The sequence below is a fragment of the Mobula birostris genome, chromosome 4 (assembly GCF_030028105.1).
Source record: "Mobula birostris isolate sMobBir1 chromosome 4, sMobBir1.hap1, whole genome shotgun sequence".
NCBI classification, from domain to species: domain Eukaryota; kingdom Metazoa; phylum Chordata; class Chondrichthyes; order Myliobatiformes; family Myliobatidae; genus Mobula; species Mobula birostris.
The window spans coordinates 187,399,967-187,424,274 of record NC_092373.1 but is presented as its reverse complement, the minus strand read 5'-3'; the positions used below and the strand labels follow the sequence as shown (position 1 = coordinate 187,424,274).

General features: G+C 43.3%; 1 protein-coding gene and 1 pseudogene across 2 annotated transcripts in view; one reads left to right on the top strand and one right to left on the bottom strand.

Moving 5' to 3' along the window:
• ctnna2 (catenin (cadherin-associated protein), alpha 2) overlaps positions 1–24,308 on the bottom strand; it is a 1,304,830-nt gene that overhangs the window by 821,638 nt on the left and 458,884 nt on the right. The gene's annotated exons all lie outside the window — the stretch shown is intronic.
• LOC140196952 (uncharacterized) lies at positions 12,202–13,802 on the top strand (annotated as a pseudogene).

Here is a 24,308-nt window from a genome sequence, read left to right as displayed (position 1 = left end):
AGTTAGGGCGTCACGTTTGTCCCCCTTCGCCCACACATCAGCGAGTTCCGTGTTCGCCATGATGCGGAACTTTTCTTCCACCGTCTCCGTCTCCGAGCCTACTTCTTCGGCAAGGACTCTTCCACCCCCACCGATGACCCCTTCTCCTGTCTTCAACCCTCCTCTTCTTCATGGACACCCCGCTCTGGTCTTCTGCCTGCTCTGGATCTCTTTATCGCTAATTGCCGACGGGACATCAACCATCTCGACTTCACCGCACCTTGTCCCCATTCCAACCTCACTCCTTCGGAACGCTCTGCTCTCCACTCCCTCCGCACTAATCCTAACCTTATTATTAAACCCGCCGATAAGGGGGGTGCTGTTGTAGTCTGGCGTACTGACCTCTACCTTGCCGAAGCACAGCAACAACTCGCGGATACCTCCTCTTATTTACCCCTCGATCGTGACCCCACTAAGGAGCACCAGGCCATTGTCTCCCACACCATCACCGACTTTATCCGCTCAGGGGATCTCCCATCCACTGCTACCAACCTTATAGTTTCCACACCCCACACTTCCCGTTTCTACCTCCTACCCAAGATCCACAAACCTGCCTGTCCTGGCCGACCTATTGTCTCAGCTTGCTCCTGCCCCACCGAACTCGTTTCTGCATACCTCGACACGGTGTTATCACCCCTTGTTCAATCCCTTCCGATCTATGTTCGTGACACTTCTCACGCTCTTAAACTTTTCGATGATTTTAAGTTCCCTGGCCCCCACCGCTTTATTTTCACCATGAATGTCCAGTCCTTATATACTTCCATTCCCCATTAGGATGGTCTCAAAGCTCTACGCTTCTTTTTGGATTCCAGACCTAAACAGTTACCCTCTACTACCACTCTGCTCCGTCTAGCGGAATTAGTCCTTACTCTTAATAATTTCTCCTTTGGCTCTTCCCACTTCCTCCAAACTAAAGGTGTAGCTATGGGCACCCGTATGGGTCCTAGCTATGCCTGTCTTTTTGTTGGGTTTGTGGAACAATCTATGTTCCGTGCCTATTCTGGTATCTGTCCCCCACTTTTCCTTCGCTACATCGACGACTGCATTGGCGCTGCTTCCTGCACGCATGCAGAACTCGTTGACTTTATTAACTTTGCCCCCAACTTTCACCCTGCCTCAAGTTTACCTGGTCCATTTCCGACACCTCGCTCCCCTTTCTAGATCTTTCTGTCTCTGTCTCTGGAGGCAGCTTATCCACTGATGTCTACTATAAGCCTACTGATTCTCACAGCTATCTGGACTATTCCTCTTCTCACCCTGTCTCTTGCAAAAACGCCATCCCCTTCTCGCAATTCCTCCGTCTCTGCCGCATCTGCTCTCAGGATGAGGCTTTTCATTCTAGGACGAGGGAGATGTCTTCCTTTTTTAAAGAAAGGGGTTTCCCTTCCTCCACTATCAACTCTGCTCTTAAACGCATCTCCCCCATTTCACGTACATCTGCTCTCACTCCATCCTCCCACCACCCCACTAGGAATAGGGTTCCCCTGGTCCTCACCTACCACCCCACCAGCCTCCGGGTCCAACATATTATTCTCCGTAACTTCCGCCACCTCCAACGGGATCCCACCACTCAGCACATCTTTCCCTCCCCCCATCTCTCTGCATTCCGCAGGGATTGCTCCCTGCACAACTCCCTTGTCCATTCGTCCCCCCGATCCCTCCCCACTGATCTCCCTCCTGGCACTTATCCGTGTAAGCGGAACAAGTGCTACACATGCCCTTACACTTCCTCCCTTACCACCATTCAGGGCCCCAAATAGTCCTTCCAGGTGAGGCAACACTTCACCTGTGAGTCAACTGGGGTGATATACTGCGTCCGGTGCTCCCGATGTGGCCTTTTATATATTGGCGAGACCCGACGCAGACTGGGAGACCGCTTTGCTGAACATCTACGCTCTGTCCGCCAGAGAAAGCAGGATCTCCCAGTGGCCACACATTTTATTTCCACATCCCATTCCCATTCCGACATGTCTATCCACGGCCTCCTCTACTGTAAAGATGAAGCCACACTCAGGTTGGAGGAACAACACCTTATATTCCGTCTGGGTAGCCTCCAACTTCTCTAACTTCTGCTAAGGCCCCACCTCCCCCTCGTACCCCATCTGTTACTTATTTTTATGCACACATTCTTTCTCTCACTCTCCTTTTTCTCCCTCTGTCCCTCTGAATATACCTCTTGCCCATCCTCTGGGTCCCCCCCCCCCCTTGTCTTTCTTCCCGGACCTCCTGAACCATGATCCTCTCATATCTCCTTTTGCCAATCACCTGTCCAGCTCTTGGCTCCATCCCTCCCCCTCCTGTCTTCTCCTATCATTTTGGATCTCCCCCTCCCCCTCCAACTTTCAAATCTCTTACTCACTCTTCCTTCAGTTAGTCCTGACGAAGAGTCTCAGCCTGAAACGTCGACTGCACCTCTTCCTACAGATGTTGCCTGGCCTGCTGTGCTCACCAGCAACTTTGACGTGTGTTGCTTGAATTGCCAGCATCTGCAGAATTCCTGTTGTTTGCATATACTTATATACTTAAGAAGGGGTGTTTTAGAGTCTTATAGCCACAGGGAGAAAGGATCTCCTGCAGCAGTCAGTGCTGCACCTTCGTAGAATCACTCTGTTACTAAAGGTGGTCCTCTGTTTGTCTAGTATGTCAAGGAGGGGGCGAGAGGGATTGTCCAAAATGCTCTGTAGTTTCCGCAACATCCTCCTCTCAGACACAACTACCACAGAGTCCAGTTCCATCCCCAGAACAGAACCAGACTTCCTGACGAGATTATTGATCTTTTTGGCATCAGCTGCTCTCAGCCTGCTGCCCCAGCAGTTTACAGCATAGAATAGAATGCTGGCCACAACTGAGTCATAGAACATCTGCAGCATAGTACTGGAGAAGTTGAATGACACTGGAGCCTCCTCAGGAAGTACAGTCAGCTCTGTCCCTTTTGTACAGAGCCTCAGTATTTTTAGTCCAGTCCAGTCCAGTTTATTGTCCAGGTGAGTTCCCAGGTATTTGTAGTCCTGGACCACTTCCACATCTGTTCTCTTGATGGAGATGGGAATGCAGGGTTTTTCCACCTTCCTGAAGTCACCACCAACTCCATTGTCTTAGTAATGTTGAGCTGCAGGTGATTCAGCCCACACAACTCAACAAAATTGTTCACAGAAACATAGAAACATGGAAAACCTACAGCACAATACAGACCCATCAGCCCACAAAGCTGTGCCAAACATGTCCCGACCTTAGAAATTACCTAGGTTACCTAAGATCCATGTACCTATCCAAGAGTCTCTTCAATGACCCTATCGTATCCACCTCCACCATCATCGTCGGCAGCCATTCCACGCACTCACCACTCTCTGCGTAAAAAAACTTACCCCTAACATCTCCTCTGCATCTATTTCCAAGCACCCTCTCATGCTAGCCATTTCAGCCCTGGGAAAAATCCTCTGACTATCCACATGATGAATGCCTCTCATCATCTTATACACCTCTATCAGATCACCTCTCATCCACCGTCGCTCCAAGGGGAAAAGGTGGAGTTCCCTCAACCTATTCTCATAAGACATGCTCCCCAATCCAGGCAACATCCTTGTAAATCTCCTCTGCACCCTTTCTATGGTTTCCATATCCTCCTTGTAGTGAGGTGATCAGAAGTGAGCACAGTACTCCAAGTAGGGTCTGACCAGGGTCCTATATAGCTGCAACATTACCTCTCGGCTCCAAAACTCAATCCCAGATTGATGAAGGCCAGTGCACCGTATGCCTTCTTAACCACAGAGCCAACAAACGCAGCAGCTTTGTGTGTCCCATGGACTCGGACCCCAAGACCCTTCTGATCCTCCACACTGCCAAGAGTCTTACCATTAATACTATATTCTGCCATCATGGACCTACCAAAATGAACTACTTCACACTTATCTGGAATGTACTCCATCTGCCACTTCTCAGCCCAGTTTTGTATCCTATCAATTTCCTGCTGCGACCTCTGACAGCTTCCAAACTATCCACAACACCCCCAAACTTTGTGTCATCAGCAAATTTACTAACCCATCCCTCCACTTCCTCACCCAGGTCAATTATAAAATCACGAAGAGTAAGGATCCCAGAACAGATCCCTGAGGCACACCACTGGTCACCAACTTCCATGCTGAATATGACCCATCTACAACCACTCTGCCTTCTGTGGCAAGCCAGTTCTGGATCCACAAAGCACTGTCCCCTTGGATCCCATGTCTCCTTACTTTCTCAATAAGCCTTGCATGGGGTACCTCATTGAGTGCCTTTCTAAAATCCACATACACTACATCTACTGCTCTACCTTCATCAATGTGCTTAGTCATATCCTCAAAATATTCAGTCAGGCTCGTAAGGCACGACCTGCCTTTGACAAAGCCATGCTGACTATTCCTAATCATATTATGCCTCTCCAAATGTTCATAAATCCTGCCTCTCAGGATCTTCTCCACCAACTTACCAATCACTGGTTTATAATTTCCTGGGCTATCTCCACTCCCTTTCGAGATTAAGGGGACAACATCCGAAAACCTCCAATCCTCCGGAATCTCTCCTGTCCCCATTGATGATGGAAAGATCATCGCCAGAGGCTTAGCAATCTCCTCCCTTGCCTTCCACAGTAGCCTGGGGTACATCTCGTCCAGTCCCGGTGACTTATCCAACGTGATGCTTTTCAAACACCCCAGCACATCCTCTTCCTCAATATTGCCAAGCTCAAGCTTTTCAGTCTACTGTAAGTCATCCCTACAATCACCAAGATCCTTTTCCGTTGTGGATACTGAAGCAAAGTATTCATTAAGTAGCTCTGCTATCTCCTCCGGTTCCATACACACTTTTCCACTGTCACACTTGATTGGTCCTATTCTTTCACGTCTCATCCTCTTACTCTTCACATACTTGTGGACTGTCTTGGGGTTTTCCTTAATCCTGTCCGCCAAGGCCTTCTCATGGCCCCTTCTGGCTCTCCCAATTTCCTTCTTAAGCCCCTTCCTGCTAGCCTTTAATCTTCTAGTTCTCTATCGTTAACTAGTTTTTTGAAACTTTCATAAGCTCTTCTTATCTCCTTGACTAGATTTACAACAGCCTTTGTACACCACAGTATCTGTACCCTACTATCCTTTCCCTGTCTCATTGGAACGTACCTATGCAGAACTCCACGCAAATATCCCCTGAACATTTGCCACATTTCTTCCGTACGTTTCCCTGAGAACATGGTTCCAATTTATGCTTCCAAGTTCCGGCCTGATAGCCTCATATTTTCCCTTACACTTTCCTAACTTGTCTGTTCCTACCCTTCTCCAAAGCTATGGTAAAGGAGATAGAATTATGATCACCACTCTTCTGTACTCAGCCTCTTGACCCCAGCTGACACAGCTCACATCTGCCAAATTATCCAAAAACTTCTGCAGCTAGCAGACTCCAAGTCGTACCTGGAGTCTGAGGTGTAGACAGTGAACTGGAAGAGGGGCAGGACAGATCCCTGAGGTGCTCCTATGCTGCTATCCACGGTATCTGATGCACAGCTATGCAATTTCACACATTGTGGCCATCTAGGCAGATAATGTGTAATCCAAGACACTAGTGGAGCATCCACCTTCATCTCTGTGAGCATACTCATGATTCTCACAATGCTCCTTGGCTCATCTAGATGGGTGTAAGGCCATTGAAGCAAGAAGATAACGGCATGCCCGACTCCAATATGTGGTTGGTAAGCAAACTTCAGGGAGTCCTGTGATGGATTTATGATGGTCTGGATGTGTGTCAGGACCAGTCTTTCGAATAATTTCATAACGTGAGGTCAGTGCTACTGGTCTGTTTGTGGCGGGACATGTCTTCTTGGGTACAGGTTGTAAGAGCACCTGGTGCATATCACAAGTCCTGCATATGTGACGAATAACGCCAGGCAGACAATCTCTGAAGAGCATTGATAATGGCTATGGTCACGCATCTTGAAAAGACCCTGCCTAGAAGAAGATAATGGCAAACCACTTCTGTAGAAAAATTTGCCAAAAACAATCATGGTCATGAGACAATGATTGCCTACATCGTACGACATGGCATATCATATTGATAATGACTTTATCTGGCCCATCACACTCATTGGGTAAAATTAACCCTTTTACAGTCAGAGTATCAATGCTGTCACTGAAAAATGAGAAATGATGAAAATATGCAACTGAGATTGTTTCATGATCTCAAGCCACAAGTAATGTTGGAAATTCCAAAACAACCACCACGTCAGCATTGTCATAGCATTCACCTGCAAGATGATCATGGCTATTATCTCAATGTTGCTCCACTGTAAGACAAATTTGTCCAGCTGGAACATGAAAGACATTGCCATATTGTTCATTGATTCGACTTCAAAATAGCCAACTAGCCTTAATTTGAAGCAGATCTCTAATAAAGCAGCGATAGACATCAAACACAGCCCAGAAAATTATGAACAGTTGGTCGATGTGGTGCAAAAACTGCCAGAAGACACATCCCACAAACATGTCGAATCAACTACATATTGGCTCACACAAAAATTGGCCACCATATACAACATAACATGTAAATTTACACAACTGATTACTTTTCTGACAATACCTCAGCAGCCAGAGACAAACTTGTTACTGGATTGGCAAAGGAACAGTGCAAATCATAGTCATAGTCACAAAGATGCTGCGCAGAAGCAGGCCATTTTGCCCACAGAGTCCGCACCAATCACTGACTATGTATTGACACTAATACTACATTCATCTAATTATTTTTATTCTCATCATAGTCTTATCAATTTCCCCTAGATTCTACCGCTCATCCAGATAGCAGGGGCAATATACAGTGATCAATTAATTTACCAACCCCCATAAGTTTGGGATGTGGTAGAAGGCCCATGAAACCACAGTGAGAATATGCAAGCTTCACAGGTCAGGACTGAATGTAGATCCCTGGCACTGTAAACCAGCAGTCTGATTAGCTGTGCCACTGTACTGCCCACAATGTCAGCCACTGATCAAAAGTATAGATATGATTTACAATAGAAGGAAAGCTTAGTCCACAATTAAGAAGATGAGCATAAACCTTCAAAAACCATAGCAAATATACAAAGTAACAGTTCACCAGAGAGCACATTAATTACACAAAAAAGAAAACCAACTCACAAAAGAAAACTGCAATGACTAGAACATCAAAAAGAGAACAATTTTGATGACCAATTTAGCGCAGCCAAAAAAGAAAAAAACACCAAGAACATGAAGGCTGGCAATGTTGCAAGGGTGGATATTATTTGTAATGAACAGATATAGAAAATCAAATCACTAACAAGGGACTGACCTCTGAGATTATTTAACTTCTATGCAAGAACAAACTGCATTTCCATGATCTACAAATATACATTGCAGTAAAACTCCAGTGATCCACTACACTTGGGACATTGGTGGTGCTGAACTGGCAGATTTTCTGGACGGTTGGATTTTATTTCTATTAATATCTCAATATACTGTTAATTCACTTTTTTCAATGATATGCTCCATGATAGGAAATTTTCCACTGAAGCAGATATACTTAAGTACAGGAACAGCACGGCCAGTGAGTGGGAAAGGAGAATTCAGGAACCAGAGCCACAGTGAGTGGAAAGAGGAGTTCAGGAACTGGGGCTGCAGTGAGTGGAAAAAGGAAGTTCAGGATCGGAGCCATAGTAAGTGGAAAGCGGAATTCAGGAACTGGATCCACAGTGACTGGAAAAGGGAAGTTCAGGAACTGGGGCTACAGTAAGTGGAAAGGGGAGTTCAGGAACTGAGGCAACAGTAAGTAGAAAGGGGAGAAAGAAACCACGACCACAGTGATTGGGAAAGGGAGAGATCAGAAACAGGACAGTGAGTGGAAAGTGGGGTCCAGTAACTGGAGCTGCAGTGAGCGCAAAGGGGAGTTCAAGAACTGGTGCTGCTGTGAGTGGAAAGGGAGTTCAGGAACCAGGACCACAGTGACTGGGAAATAGGGAGATCAGGAACTGGAGCTGCCATGAGTTGAAAGGGGAATTCAAGAAACTGAGTCCACACTGAATGCAAAGAAGTGCAAGAACAGGGGCCCCTGTTGTTTGCAAATCAACCATAGGTGCAGAGGACATATTTGATGAGACAGAATGTCAAAAATCCTGGCCCTGGTACATTGAGAAAGCAGGGGTACTGCAGCCTGGTGAGTGGAAAGGAAGCAAGTTGTGATGTAAGATTAAGAGTAATATTAGTTTACTTATGTGCATTAAAACATCAAACCATAACCCAAACTCTTATATCTCTGGAATGTGGGGAAATCCTGAGCATCTAGAGGAAACCCACGTGGGCACAGGGAGAATGTATGGACGCCTTAAAGACAGCAAAGGGAATTGAACCCTCATCTGTGAATATTTCATCCACAGTTGTCCCTTGAGTAAATAGAATTTTTTTTATGTACAGCTGCCATACAAGTCATTTGCTAGCCAGGGGGAGAATCTCATCCTGTACGCTGAAGTCAAATTTGAAAAATACTAAATCACTGGTGACATTTCCATTGACCTCTTGGTTACAATTTGATGCAGTTCATCTGTATGTGTTCCTTGGACATAATAAACAACCCATCAGTTACCATAAATGTTCATTAGAAATTTTAACTCCACACTGAATTAACAATGTTACAGAGTCAGAAAACACAGAAACAGGCCCTTCCGCCTAGCTTGTCCCATATGCCTGTGTTTAACCCACATTCCTCTAAGTGCTGTTGCTTATGTATTTGTCCAAATTTCTTTTCAACACTTAAACATGTTGGTAAAGCCTATACTAGAATGGTCGACCACAAAGAAGAATTTTGATATGTCACTTTGACATCTACATAATTGATCATTCGAATGAATCTCCTATATCAATGTAACTGAGTTGCTGTTGTTGTTCCTTTTTGCACCTTGCGGCGCATTGAGCAGCATTTTTTTCTGTTGATTATGAGGCCCAGTTGCTAGCTCGATGCTCAACCCAGCATGGATGGAAAGTGTGCAAGGGGCCAGCCAGATTTGAAACCAGGACCATTTGTCTCGAAGTCCAGTGCTGATGCAACTACATCATCAGCCAGCATTATGTTAACCAGGTATACTAACAAAAATGACATACTTTGACAAAGCTTTAACAGAATATAGATCAGTTTCCATAAAACCATAAGACTTAGTGCAGAATTAGTCCATTTGGCCCATTGAGATTGCCCCACCATTCGATCATGGCTGATTTATTCTCCACCTTAACCCCATTCTCCTGTCTTCTCCCCATAATCTTTGATGCCCTTACTAATCAAGGACCTATTAACCTCATATACACAGAGACTTGGCCTCCACAACCGCCTGTGGCAATGAATTCCACCGATTCACCACCCTCTAGCTAAAGAATTCCCCCTAATTTATGTTCCAAAGGGACATTGTCTCCTATCCACTTTATCTAAGCTTTTCAACATTCGATAGATTTCAATGGGATCCCCCTCATTCTTCTAAACTCAAGCGAGTACAGGCTTAGAGCCATCAAAGCTCTCATACATTAGTTCATTCATTCCTGGGATCATTCCCATGCACCTCCTCTGGACCTTCTCCAATGCCAGCACATCCTTTCCTGGAAAAGAGGCCCAAAACTGCTCACAATACTCCAAGTATAGTCTCACCAATGTCTTATAAAGCCTCAGTAGTACATCCTTGCTTTTATATTCTAGTCCTCTTGAAATGAATGCTAACAATGCATCTGCTTTTATTACCACCAACTCAATCTGCAAATTAACCTTTAGGGAATCCTGCACAAGGACTCCCAGGTCACTTTGCAGCTCTGACTTCTGAATTTTCTCCCCATTTAGAAAATATTCTTTGCTTTTATTCCTTCTACCAAAGTGCATGACCTTATATTTCCCTACACTATATTTCATCTGCCACTTCTTTGCCCATTCTCCCAATCTAAGTCCTTCTACAGACTTCCTGCTTCCTCATCACTACCTGCTCCTCCACCGATCTTCATATTGTCCACAAACTTGGCCACAAAGACAGCAATTTCATCATCCAAATCTATTCAATAAGCAGACCCAGCACGGTTAGAAGATGAAAAAGAAAATCAGCAATTGGAAATACTGAAAATGGAAAATGCACTCAGCCATCACCAGGACCTCCAAGTTCTATTCTGTACATGTGTGTCTTGTATAGGAACACTTGACCTTAGCCAAAAAAAAGTTCCAGTTTTGAATGACAGCTGTGGAATCATCATGGCTATCTTAAAATAGCCAACACTGACAGCCTATCTACCTACCCTTGTTGGAAGTTAGCAAGTTAAGAACCAAAATAGTGAAATGGGAAATACTCCATCATACCCTTATTACTAATGTGGCAGAGCATGCAATAGTTTTGAGTCTATCCATTCCTCAAATATGGACTTTCATGGTGCAAGACCTTTCCAAAGCCAATCTGCAAACAATGAAATATGATTCTTGCTGGAAAGAAATATGTCTTTCGTTGATCTACAAATAATATGTACCGGTAATTAGCTGCAATGAGGATCAAGACAATTGAATGGACAAAAAATAATTATTTTTTCAAACTTTATCCTTCAAATTTTAATAATTCCAAAGTAGCTTTTGGTTCAATGGCTTTAACTTTTGATTAAATTGGCATAGTTGGGAAACAACCACATTGTTGACTCCTCTTGCATACCTGGCATTAGCCAATGATAACAGAAAATTGTCACAGAACCAGCTTATCCGAGCCTTGGGAAAGTCTTGGTATAAAATTGCCGATAATGATGATGAAGCAAGAAAAAAAAAGATAGATGTAAATGATGCAGCTTTGTTAGTTAAACAGCATTTTAGTCAACATAATAGTTAAATAAAATATTTTCGATTCAAGTACTTTAATGCCAGTGCACAAAACATATGGCTTGGTATATTACACATTATATTTGTGCAATGCACAAAGCTGTCCAAATTTGACATTGATCTTTATTTTTGCTGCAGATTGTCCATTTGCGTCACTGCCTGAGTGCTTTTTCTAACTCATAACTCTCATTCTGAACTTGCCAGTGTCTTCATTTTTTCTGTTCTGAATCCCAAAATGCTTCTGCTGCAATTCGTATTACTAACAGTTATGCTTCCACATCAGCCCATGCAACATGAGATTGCCAATTTTATCATATGAACTAACAAATTGACATATGCATCATGGAGTGCCGAGCTTGTCAAAAAAATAAGGGAGTTGTCAGGACAATTGAAAAGTAATAAAGGGAGATTATTTTTGCAATAATTGCTTATTGGACCATTTTTCTCTTCAGATTTACAAAAAAACTGTATATTTGCTAGGTTTACAGTATGCCAATTTCCATTAACTAGTTAATATATTAAGGAATTGTTTTTATTTCTAATCTCAAGCAGCGTCAGTTCTTGTTTCCATTCCATTTGTTTTTTGCATTTTAAAGTTATCTTTTTAGATCTCATAACTTAGAATCACAATTACAGCTGAATATTATTAAGCACTACACAAGGTAAATGTCATAAACAATTCATCTCCTTTCTTATGCTATATTCTTTGTCTCATCTGCAGTGTCTGCTGTGAACTGCCTAAGCATCACCACCATCTAAGAGATAAAGCTATGATGTTGAAGGAGACAGGATGGAACAGGCAACAATTTAGACTTAAATAGATCTTTTAACCTCATCACAGATTCTCAGGAGCTTCACGAATATGTATTGGTCCAGACAACAGGGAAAATGACCGAGAGTACTTTTAAACAATAAGTTAGGTAGTTTGTAAGAGATGTTGCCAAGATACAAGGTTCAAAAAGGAATTCCAAAACTATGTGCACACTATTACTTTAAATAGAGAACAAAAGTATAAGTCCAAAGTAGCTGTGCAAGTATGAAGAGATTGCAGAAATTCCATGGAGGAAGCTGAAGATCAGGTTAATGAATTTGAACACCGTATCTTGACCATATCTTGACAGGAATTATCAGCAGGCACTATGTGTCTATAGAGTGATCATAGAACATAGAAATCTACAGCACATTACAGGCCTCTCATCCCACAATGTCATGCCCACCATATTACCTACTCTAGAAACTGCCTAGAATTTCTCTGGGCCATGGCAGTAGAACCCGGATGGAAGGAGGCGAACGGAAGCCCGAGGTTTCAAAATGACCTTTAGTTTCACAAATCCATCTGGAAGCTTTACATTTGTATCACAGAAGACCACTGCAGATAGCACGGATGGAGTTTCTTTCGGCAGCAATGCTGGAGGTTCTCAAGGAGGCTTTGGCTTTTTAACAAGACAGCAGTGAACAGCCACTGCAGCTGCCACTACCTCAACCCCAAATGCCAATATGTTCTCATTCACTAATCCAAATGCAGGGGCAACTTCATCTTCTGATTAGCTTTCCAGTACAACCAGCAGTAACCAGCACAAGTGCAGGCTTCTTACTCGGAAAGAATAAAACAAACTTACCATGTTCATCGCAACAACGCAACCAGCCTCTGGTTTCTTCGGTTGCACACCATCCACGGGTGCTGCAGTTGCAGCAACCTCTACCTGCACTGCCACCACCTCTGCCTTCTCGCTGTCCTCCGGACCAACTTCCCAGACCTTGCCTCCATCTCAGTTTAGGCAGCATCTCAGCTCAGGCAGCTGCTGTGGTATTTGGTCTCATTGCTTGCTCCACAGCCACAGCCCAGACAAAAGCTTCCACTTGGTTTGGATTTACCACTGCTCCAGCTTCTTCATCCCAGACAACTACAGCAGGGGGATTTGGCTTTGCAATCAAAACAACACCAGCACTTGGTGGGTTCAGGTTTGGCACTCCGACAAGTACTACAGCAGCCCCTAAGCCAGCAGCACCAGTCTCTATTGGAGCGCCTACAACAGGTTTTTCTTTTAGTGTATCTACAACTGCATCAAGTGCTGCCACATCAGCTTCTACAGCACAGAGTTTTTCTTTTGGTGCAAAGCCAGTAGGTTTGGACACAAGATCTTCAATTTGTTCACATGCAGCAGAGCCATCTCTGTTTGCTTCAGCCGTGAGCTCAGAACCTTACACCTCTACCATGATTAGTGGATTTACAATGGCCAGCAATGCTACTTCTGTTCCAGCTGCCCCGACATCTTCTACTCCAATTGGGTTTAAGCCAACAGGTGCAACCTTGCCTCTGACTACAGCTACAAGCTTGGCTGCCAGCACCTCTACTGCTGCTACAACAACCACTGGATTTTCATTTCATTTCTCCATGACACCAGGTCCATCTGGAACAACTACAAGTGTGAGTAATGTACTACAGCAACAGTTACCACCACCACTTTTTGCTCCATTGCAACTGCCAGTGCCTCTCCAGTTATATTGTGTGCTCAGCTGCAACGTCTGATCAACAAGTTCATTGGCTATATTTAAGAGGGAGTTAGATATGGCCCTTGTGGCTAAAGGGATCAGGGGGTATGGAGGGAAGGCTGGTACAGGGTTCTGAGTTGGATGATCAGCCATGATCATACTGAATGGCGGTGCAGGCTCGAAGGGCCGAATGGCCCACTCCTGCACCTATTTTCTATATTTTCTATAAATGGAGTGTGGAACTGGAAGAACAGGAAAAACAATTCCTACACCAGGCCACACAAGTCGATGCCTGGGATCGAATGATGATTGAAAACGGACAAAAGACCACTGCTTTACACTGAGAGGCAGAGAAAGTGAAACTGGATCAGGAGAGGTTGGACCAAGAACTTGACTTCATTTTGACTGCATCACGCTAATACACAAGAAAAAGAAAGGAGTAGGTGACTCAACTCCATGAGTGCTTTGTCATTCAAAAATGATGCAGTGTGTAGATAGAAACAAAGAAAACCTACAGCATAATACAGGCCCTTTGCCCCACAAAGCTATGCCAAACATGTCCTTACCTGAGAAATTACTTAGGGTTACCCATAGCCCCCTATTTTTCTGAGCTCCATATACCTGTCCAGGAGTCTCTTAAAAGACCCTATCATATCCGCCTCCACCACTGTCACTGGCAGCCCATTCCACACACTCACCACTCTCTGCGTAAAGAACTTACCCCTGATATCTCCTCTGTACCTACTTCCAAGCACCTTAAAACTGTGCCTTCTTGTGCTAGCCATTTCAGCCCTGGGAAAAAGCCTCTGGCTATCCACATGACCAATGCCTCTCATCATCTTATACACAGATGTAGTAAGACTATGAGGAAGGACAGGCAGATTATAGGGCAAAATTGCCGTCAGTGGGATAAGTTGGGGGCAAATCACAATGGGTGATGAAAACAGGACTGAAAGTGTTATATTTGTATGCACACTGTAAATAGAATAAGGTAGGTGATCTGGTATCACAGTTAGAGATTGGCAGGTATGACGTTGTGGACATCACTGAGTCATGACTGAAAGAAGATCATAGTTGGCTGATTAACATCTAAGGATACATCTTATATCAAAAATATAGGCAGATAGTCAGAAGGGATGGAGTGGCTCTCTTGGTAAAAATGAAATAAAATCCTTCGGTGACATAAGATCGGAAGATGTAGAATCCTTCCGGGTAGAGTTAAGAAACTTCAAGGGCAAAAAGAATCTGATGCCAGTTATACGTATACGAGACCTGAACAGTAGCCTGGATGTGGAATATAAATTACAATGGGAGACATAATAATGACTGGAGCTTCTGGGAAAAATCAGAAGGTGCAAGGAGGAAAGAGACATCCCAAAGATGAAGAAATATTCTCAAAGGAGGATGAGGCAACCAAGGCTGGCAAGGGAATTCAAAGACAACATAAAAGCAAAAGAGAGAGCATATAATATTGCAAAAACTAGTGGGAAGTTAAAAGGATTGGGAAACTTTTAAAAACTGACAGAAGGAACCCAAAATAAAACAATAAGGAGAAAAAGATGAAATATGAAGGTATATTAGCCAATAATTTCAAAGAGAATACAAGAAGGTTTTTTGTCAGATATATAAAGAGTGAAAAAGAAAGTCGAGGGTGGTTTTGAGACCATTGGAAAGTGAGACTGTTGAGGTAGATATGAGGGGACAAAGAAATAGCAGACAAATTTAATAAGTATTTTGCATCAGTCTTCATTCTGGAAAACACTAGCAATATGCCAGAAATTCGAGTGTCAGAGAGCAGAAGTAAGTGTAGTTGCCATTACTAAGGAGAAAGCCCTTGGGAAGTTGAAAATTCTGAAGGTAGATAAGTCATCTGGACCAGATGGACTACATCCCAGGGTTCTGAAAGAGGTAGCTAAGGAGATTGTGCAAGCATTAGTAATGATCATTCAAAAATCACTAGATTCTGGAATAGTTCCAGAGGACTGGAAAATTACAAATGTCACTCTACTATTCAAGAAGGTAGAGAGGCAGAAGAAAGAAAATTATAATCCAGTTAGACTGACCTCAGTTGTTGGGAAGATTTTGGAGTCAATCGTTAAGGATACTTGGATTTTCAGAAGGCTTTGACAAGGTGCCACACATGAGATTGCTTAACAAGTTAAAAGCTCATAGTATCACAGGAAAGACACAAACATGGATAGAGCATTGGCAAGAGCCAAAGAGTGGGAATAAAGGGAGCCTTTTCTGATTGGCAGCTGATGGTTAGTGGTGTTCTGCAGGAGTTGGCGTTGGGACCATTTCTTTTTACGTTGTAAGTCAATTATTTGGATGATGGAATTACTGGCTTTGTGGCCAAGTTTGCTGATGATATGATGATAGGTGGAGGAGTAGGTAGTGTTGCGGAAGCAGAGAGGGTGCAGAAGGACTTAGACAGATTAGGAGAATGGGAAAAAAATTGGCAGAATGAATACAATGTTGGGAAGTGTATGGTTATGCACTTTGGTAAAAGGAATAAAAGCATAGACCAGGGGATACCAGCCATTTTTATGCCACAGCTCACTACCATTAACCGAGGGAACAGTGGACTCCAGGCCAGAAACCCCTGGCATAGATTATTTTCTAAATAAGTTAAAATTTAAAACTCTGAGGTGCAAAGGGACTTGGGAGTCCTTGAGCAGAATTCCCTGAAGGCTAACATGCAGGTTGAGTCAGTGGTGAGGAAGGCAAAGGCAATGTTAGCATTGATTTTGAGAGGACTTGAATATAAAAACAAGGATGTAATGCTGAGGCTTTATAAGGCACTGGTGAAGCCACTTGAGTATTTAAGAAAAAATGTACTGACATTGGAGAAGGTTCAAAGGACATTCACAAAAATGATTCCGGAATTGAGTGGCTTATCATGTGACGAACGTTTGATGACTCCGGGCCTTTACTCACTGTAACTTAGAAGAATGGGGGTGACCTCATTGAAACCTATTGAATATTGAAAGGCTTAGATAGAGTGAATTTGAAGAGCATGTTTCCTATAGTGGGCATGCCTAGGACAAAAGGATGCAAGCCAGAATAGAGGTACGTACGTCCTTTTAGAAAATTTCTTTAGACAGAGGGTGGTGAATCTGTGGAATTTGTTGGATCCTGTGGATAGTTAGCTGGAGAATGATAGATTCTTGATAAGTCAGGGTATGAAAGGTAAGGGGAAAAGGCAAGAGAATAAGGTTGAGAGGGAAATGGATCAGCTATGATCAAATGGTGGAGAAGACTTGAGGGGCTGAATGGTCTAATTCTGCTCCATTGTCTTTTGGGCTTATAGTCTTACCTGAATTACTTAATATCCAAATACCTATATATTTCTCTGTCTTGAATGTATTTATTTACCAAGTCTCCAAAATCCAAAGGTACACTATTTTATTCCCTTTACATCTAAGTAATAAATACTGATTGTTACTTGAAAAATAAAGAAACAATGTCTCAAAAATATAATCCACAGATGATAAGAGTGTGAATATGAGATTCAGCTGGATAGGGAACCAGGAAGACTTAACTATTTGATATCTTGAAGTCTCGGTCAATATGGATGTTGAGATTGAAATTCAATGCAGAAATGAATATGAGACTGAAGTTATGTACCATCACATGGTACATTAGGGGGCCTCCAAGGAGGGGAAATAATTAGTGCTAGAGCAATGTTCTGGATGAAGGCCAAAAAGGATGGTTTTGACCTTGTAAAATCAATCTACCTCATCCACTTAGTAACAGACAAACAATCCAACAACATGCTGCCCACTTTAAAAAAGTATTCACAGAATGTTGGCATTGATAGCAAGGCCGAAATTTAGTGGCCGGTGTATTATCGCCTAATAATCAAATCATGAAAATTTAAAGCACAGTGGAGGTTAATCTTCATGCAGCCCATAAAAGAACTATCCAGCATAATCTCATTTTCTGGCTTTTGTTTTATTGTTTTGCTTGTAGGTTACAACACTTCAAATGCACTTTTGCATATTCTACAAATACCCTGAGAGTTTCTGTTTCTATCACACTTTGAAACTGTGAGTTCCAAACCATTATTACCATTCAATTGAAAACAAGACTCCCCTAATCCTTCCAACAGTTGCTTTAAATCAATGGTCCCAGCTGGTGAAGTTTGTCATTGGATGAAATACCTTTCTTTCCACTCTATCTAGGCCGTTCATAACTTTATGTAGTTAATTGTTGTTCTAAGGAAAACAAACCTTGTCCTCACAATCTTTTCTCATGGATAAATATCTCCACTTCTAATAACTTGAAAATCTTGTAATTCACTCCAGTGCAATTGCATTGTTCTAGTAATGTAGTAAATGAAATTGTACACACAATTCTTGAAATAACCTCCTGGTTCTAATATTCTATGCTTACCCTGGTAAAGTATCTGAAATGCCTTCTTAGCAGTCTTATCTACCATGGCTTCTACTAAATGCCATCTTAGCAGCCATAGCCTGATGAAGGCCTTGTCTCGGAGGGCGGAGTAAAGTCAAGATGGCGCTAATCAGTGACTCCTTTGCTTGCATCTTCGGAAACAGCACTATTTCTATCTTTGATATCTCTTTTTTACCTTTTCAAGGTTCTTTTAAAGTCCCTGACCTGGCGTTACACTCTGACTTTGGTACTTTGTGGGAGTGGGACCTGCTCTCAGGGCCTCATGACCGGCTGCTTTTTGACAGCCCAAGGATGCAGCCTGGAAGACTAGCATGCCTTTAGGGTGCCAGATTTTCATGGCTTTGGAGATGGGCTGATTCAAGGCCGGTGCCCCTGACTGAAGCATCGTGGGAAAACACGGAACATTGGGAGGAGCAGGTTAGCCGCCATGGGTATATGTCCAGAGCCCTGAGCCTTGGGGCCGACTCTCTGGACGCAGAGCTCGGATAAAGCAAAGCAACAGACTTTTAACATCATAAATCAGTGAGTAGTTTGTTATGTCTCCCCTCTTGCTGTGAAACGGAGACACCTCTTTTTCCCTTATTAGGGAGAGAGAGAGATCCTGTGGTATGTCGAATTACCGGGTTAACGAGTAGTTTTTGGAGTACTGCAAGTCTGTGTCTTTGTTGATGCTTTGCGGCACACAAGTGCTCAGTGAAGGGCGCCGATGCTTTTTTGCTGTTGTGGGGGCGGGGGTTCGCTGCCTTGCTGCTATTTGTGTGTGTGAGGGGGAGAGCTGGGGGGGGGAGCTTTGGGGTTCTAACGTTTAACTGTCATTCATTCGGACAGTTCATTGGGAGTGTAAAAGTCGGACCGTGAGGCAGTGGAAGAGTTAAAAAGCAAGCAGATTGAGAAGCGTTGGTCATTTCTTCGGCAGTTGAACGGGGCACAACTGCGCAAATGTGTGAAAGTCAGACCGTGAGGCAGCGGGAGAGTTAAAAACCAAGCAGATTGGAAGGGTCGGTCATTTCTACGGCAGTGGAATGGGGCACTACTGCACAAGCACGTGAAAGTCGGACCGTGAGGCAGCGGGAGAGTTTAAAAGTGAACAGATTGACACAGCAGGCAACATAGTAGAGGGAGACAAGAGTAGGAAGGCTTTGGCTCAAGAGGCTTCGGCGAGCAGAGGCTGAGGACGAGATTCACTACAAGTGAGGTAAGGCCGGGTAAGTTGTTTAATTAATTTAATTACCTTAGGAGTAGGTAATGGAGGCAGCAGTTAGGGCAGTTGAGTGCTCCGTTTGCAGTATGTGGGAAGTCAGGGCAGGCACAATTGTCCCTGATGACTACACCCGTAAAAGGTGCATCCAGCTGCAGCCCCTGACAAACTGAGTTAGGGAACTGAAGCTGGAGCTGGATGAACTTCAGATCATTCGTGAGGCAGAGGCAGAAATAAACAGGAGTTACAGGGAGATAGTCACCCCTAAGAGTCAGGAGACAGGTAGCTGGGTGACTGTCAGGAGAGGGAAGGGGAATAGACAGAATGAGCAGAGCACCCCTGTGGCCATTCCCACCAATAATAAGTATATCACTTTGGATGCTGTTGATGGGGACGACCTACGAGGGACAAGTTGCAGTGGTTGCGACTCTGGCACCGAGACTGGACCCTCAGCTCAGAAGGGAAGGAGGGAAAAGAGGAGAGAAGTAGTGATAGAGGATACGATAGTTAAGGGGACAGATAAGAGGTTCTGTGGAAGAGATCGAGAATCCCGGATGGTCTGTTGCCTCCCTGGTGCCAAAGTCCACGATATCTTGGATCGAGTTCTCAGTATCCTCAAGAGGGAGGGTGAGCAGAAGAATGCCGTGGTCCATGTAGGGACCAATGACATGAGTAGGAAGAGTGAGGAGGTCCTGAAAGGTGAGCTTAAGGAGTTAGACGCCAAGTTAAAGGACAGGACCTCCAGGATAGCAATCTCAGGATTGCTACCAGTGTCACGTGCAGGTGGGTTTAGAAATAGTAAGATAGCACAGATCAACACGTGGCTGAAGAAATGGTGCAGCAGGGAGGGCTTCAGATTTATAGACAATTGGGCAATTTTCCAGGGAAGGTGGGATCTGTTCCGGCGAGACATCTGAACTGGAGGGGGACAAATATTCTTCCAGGTAGGTTTGCTAGAGGGGCTCCAGTGGATTTAAACTAGCTACTAGGGGGCAGGGTAACCAGAGTGTAGGAACAGATGTAGGGGAGAAGGAAGAAAAAGAAGACAGTAAAGTTGTTTGCATCGTTAGTGATTAACAGAGAGTAAGAGGTAGAAAATTTCTTAAATGCTAGGAGCATTGTAAGAAAGGTAGATGAGCTCACAGCATGGATCACAGGATCACAAGATTACAAGACAAAGAAGCAGAAGTAGGCCACTCGGCCCATCGAGTCTGCTCCACAGCTCCCCCATGAGCTAAACTATTCACCTATCTAGTCCCAATTTCTGGCTTTTTCCCCATATCCCTTGATACCCTGACTATCTTGATATCTGTCAATCTCCTCCTTAAACACACTCAATGATCGGGCCTCCACAGCTGTATGCAGCAATGAATTCCACAAATCCACGACCCTCTGGCTAAGAAAATTTCTCCTCATCTCTGTTTTAACTGGGTACCCTCTAATTCTAAGACTATGGCCTCTTGTCCTGGACGCACCGATCAAGGGAAACAACCTTTCCACATCTACTCTGTCCAACCCTTTCAACATTCAAAATGTTTCTATGAGATCCCCTCTCATTCTTCTATACTCTAATGAACAAATCCAAGAGCCGACAAACGCTCCTCATATGTAAGGTCCTGTATTCCAGGAATCATCCTTGTAAATCTTCTCTGAACTCTCTCCAACATCAGTACATCCTTTCTAAGATAGGGGACCCAAAACTGCACACAGATTGACACCTGAAAGTATGATGTTGTAGCTATTAGTGAAACATGGTTGCAGGAAAGGGTGTGATTGGCAACTAAATACTCTTGGATTTCGTTGCTTCAGGTGTGATCAAATCGGAGGGACAAGAGGGAGAGGTGTTGGGTTGCTTCTCAGAGAAAATATTACAGCGGTGCTCTGTTAGGACAGATTAGAGGGCTCGTCTAGGGAGGCTATTTGGGTGGAATTGAGGAATAGGAAAGGTGTAGTAACACTGATAGGGGTATATTATAGACCACCTAATGGGAAGCGAGAATTGGAGGAGTAAATTTGTAAGGAGAGCAGGTATTTGGAGTAAGCACAAGGTTGTGATTGTGGGAGATTTTAATTTTCCACACCTAGACTGGGAAGCCTATACTGTAAAAGGGCTGGATGGTTTGGAGTTTGTAAAATGTGTGCAGGAGAGTTTTTTTTTTTGCAGCAATACATAGAGCTACCAACTAGAGAAGGGCAGTGTTATATCTCCTATTAGGGAATGAGATAGGTCACGTGACAGAGGTATGTGTTGGGGAGCACTTTGGGTCCAGTGATCACAATGCCATTAATTTCAATATAATTATGGAGAAGGATAGGTCGGGACCCAGGGTTGAGATTTTTGATTGGAGAAAGGCTAACATTGAGGAGATGTGAAAGGATTTAGAAGGAGTGGATTGGGACAATTTGTTTTATGGGAAGGGTGTAATAGAGAAATGGAGGTCATTCAAAGGTGAAATTTTGAGGGTACAGAATCTTTATGTTCCTGTTAGGTTGAAAGGAAAGGTTAAAAGTTTGAGAGAGCCATGGTTTTCAAGGGATATCGGAAACTAGGTTCGGAAGAAGAGAGATGTCTACAATGAATATAGGCAGCATGGAGTAAATGAGGTGCTCGAGGAATATAAAGAATGTAAAAAGAATCTTAAGAAAAAAATTAGAAAAGCTAAAAGAAGATATGAGGTTGCTTTGGCAAGTAAGGTGAAAGTAAATACAAAGGGTTTCTGCAGTTATATTAATAGCAAAAGGATAGTGAGGGATAAAATTGGTCCCTTAAGAGAATCAAAGTGGACAGCTATGTGTGAAGCCAAAAGAAATGGGGGAGATTTTTAACAATTTCTTTTCTTCCGTATTCACTAAGGAGAAGGATATTGAATTGTGTAAGGTAAGGGAAACAAGCAGGGAAGTTATGGAAACTATGATGATTAAAGAAGAGGAAGTACTGGTGCTTTTAAGGAATATAAAAGTGGATAAATCTCCGGGTCCTGACAGGATATTCCCTAGGACCTTGAGGGAAGTTCGTGTAGAGATAGCAGGGACTCTGACAGAGATATTTCAAATGTCATTAGAAACAGGGATGGTGCCAGAGGATTGGCGTATTGCTCATGTTGTTCCATTGTTTAAAAAGGGTTCTAAGAGTAAACCTAGCAATTATCGGCCGGTAAGTTTGACGTCAGTGGTGGGTAAATTAATGGAAAGTATTCTTCGAGATGGTATATATAATTATCTGGATAGAGAGGGTCTAATTAGGAACAGTCAACATGGATTTGTGCGTGGAAGGTCATGTTTAACAAATCTTATTGAACTTTTTGAAAGGTTACTAGGAAAGTTGACGAGGGTAAAGCAGTGGATGTTGTCTATATGGACTTCAGTAAGGCCTTTGACAAGGTTCCACAGAGAAGGTTAGTTAGGAAGGTTCAATTGTTAGGTATTAATATTGAAGTAGTAAAATGGATTCAACAGTGGCTGGATGGGAGATGCCAGAGAATGGTGGTGGATAACTGTTTGTCAGGTTGGAGGCTGGTGACCAGTGGTGTGCCTCAGGGATCTGTACTGTGTCCAATGTTGTTTGTCATACACATTAATGATCTGGATGATGGGGTGGTAAATTGGATTAGTAAGTCTGTAGGTGATACTAAGATAGGTGGCATTGTGGATAATGAAGCAGGTTTTCAAAGCTTGCAGAAAGATTTAGGCCAGCTAGAAGAGTAGGCTGAAAGATGGTAGATGGAGTTTAATGCTGATAGATGTAAGGTGCTACATTTTGGTAAGACTAATCAAAATAGGACATACCTGGTAAATGGTAGGGCATTGAAGAATACAGTAGAACAGAGGGATCTAGCAATAATGGTGCATAGTTCCCTGAAGGTGTAATTTCACGTGGATAAGGTGGTGAAGAAAGCTTTTGGTATGCTGGCCTTTATAAATCAGAGCATTGTGTATAGGAGTTGGGATGTAATGTAGAAATTCTACAAGGCATTGGTAAGGCCAAATTTGGAGTATTGTGTACAGTTCTGGTCACTGAAATATAGGAAAGATGTCAACAAAATAAAGAGAGTACAGGGAAGATTTATTAGAATGTTACCTGGGTTTCAGCACCTGAGCTACAGAGAAAGGTTGAACAAGTTAGGTCTTTATTCTTTGGAGTGTAGAAGGTTAAGGGGGGACTTGATAGAGATATTTAAAATTATAAGGGTGATAGAGTTGACATGGATAGGCTCTTTCCATCGAGAGTCGGGGAGATTCAAACGAGAGGACATGAGTGGAGAGTTAGGGGGCAAAAGTTTAAGGTAACACGAGGGGGAACTTCTTCACTCAGAGAGTAGTGGCTGTGTGGAACAAGCTTCCAGTAGAAGTGGTAGAGGCATGTTCGATATTGTCATTTAAAGAAAAATTGGATAGGTATATGGACAGGAAAGGAATGGAGGGTTATGGGCTGAGTGCAGGTCGCTGGGACTAGGTGAGAGTAAGCGTTCAGCATGGACTAGAAGGGCCGAGATGGCCTGTTTCCATGCTGTAATTGTTATACGGTTATATTCTTTGGGGAACTCCTCTGTTTTTGTGGATGTTTGCACAGAAAAAGAATTTCAGGATGTATATTGTATACATTTCTCTGACATTAAATGTACTGATTGAACCTATTGAAATGCCAATCCTTTATTCGATTCTCTAGAGGCTGCCTGGCCTGCTGAGTTCTTCCAGCATTTTGTGCCTGTTACTCAGGATTTCCAGCATCTACAGAATCTCTAATGGTTATCTAGCATCCTGTTACTTTCATGGACTTCTGAATGTACAGTCCACAGTCTCTTTTTTTCTATATACCTCAGCATCCCATCATTTATTGTATTTCCCTTTATATTATTGAGCTTCACATTCACTCTCTCACATTTCTCCATTTCCTATTTGTCTGGCAATCTGACCTTCCCATTGATTTCAATCTGGAAACTGAGGTTGTTCTCAATTAACCACATAGTGCTAATTAGCTGTCTTCTTTAACAGCAGTTCAAGTGATGGTGTTATTGGTTAGGGAGTTCAGGTTTTTAAGCGAGTGAAAATGAATATGTTTCCAAAGCTGATAATTGATTTGGAGGGGATTGGGAAAATGAAGTTATGTCCATATATCTGCTGCCCTCGTCTTTCAGAGCAGCCAAGTCTAAACACTTGAACACATCTTGTCAACAGCACACATTACAATCTCTACCTGGGACAGAAAATGGTGGATGAAATGTGTTGAAGCTGCACTCTTCCAGACAACCAGAGTATTCTCAATCACATGTCGTATATACACCTGAAAGCTAGTTTTAGATTTCTGGGAGTC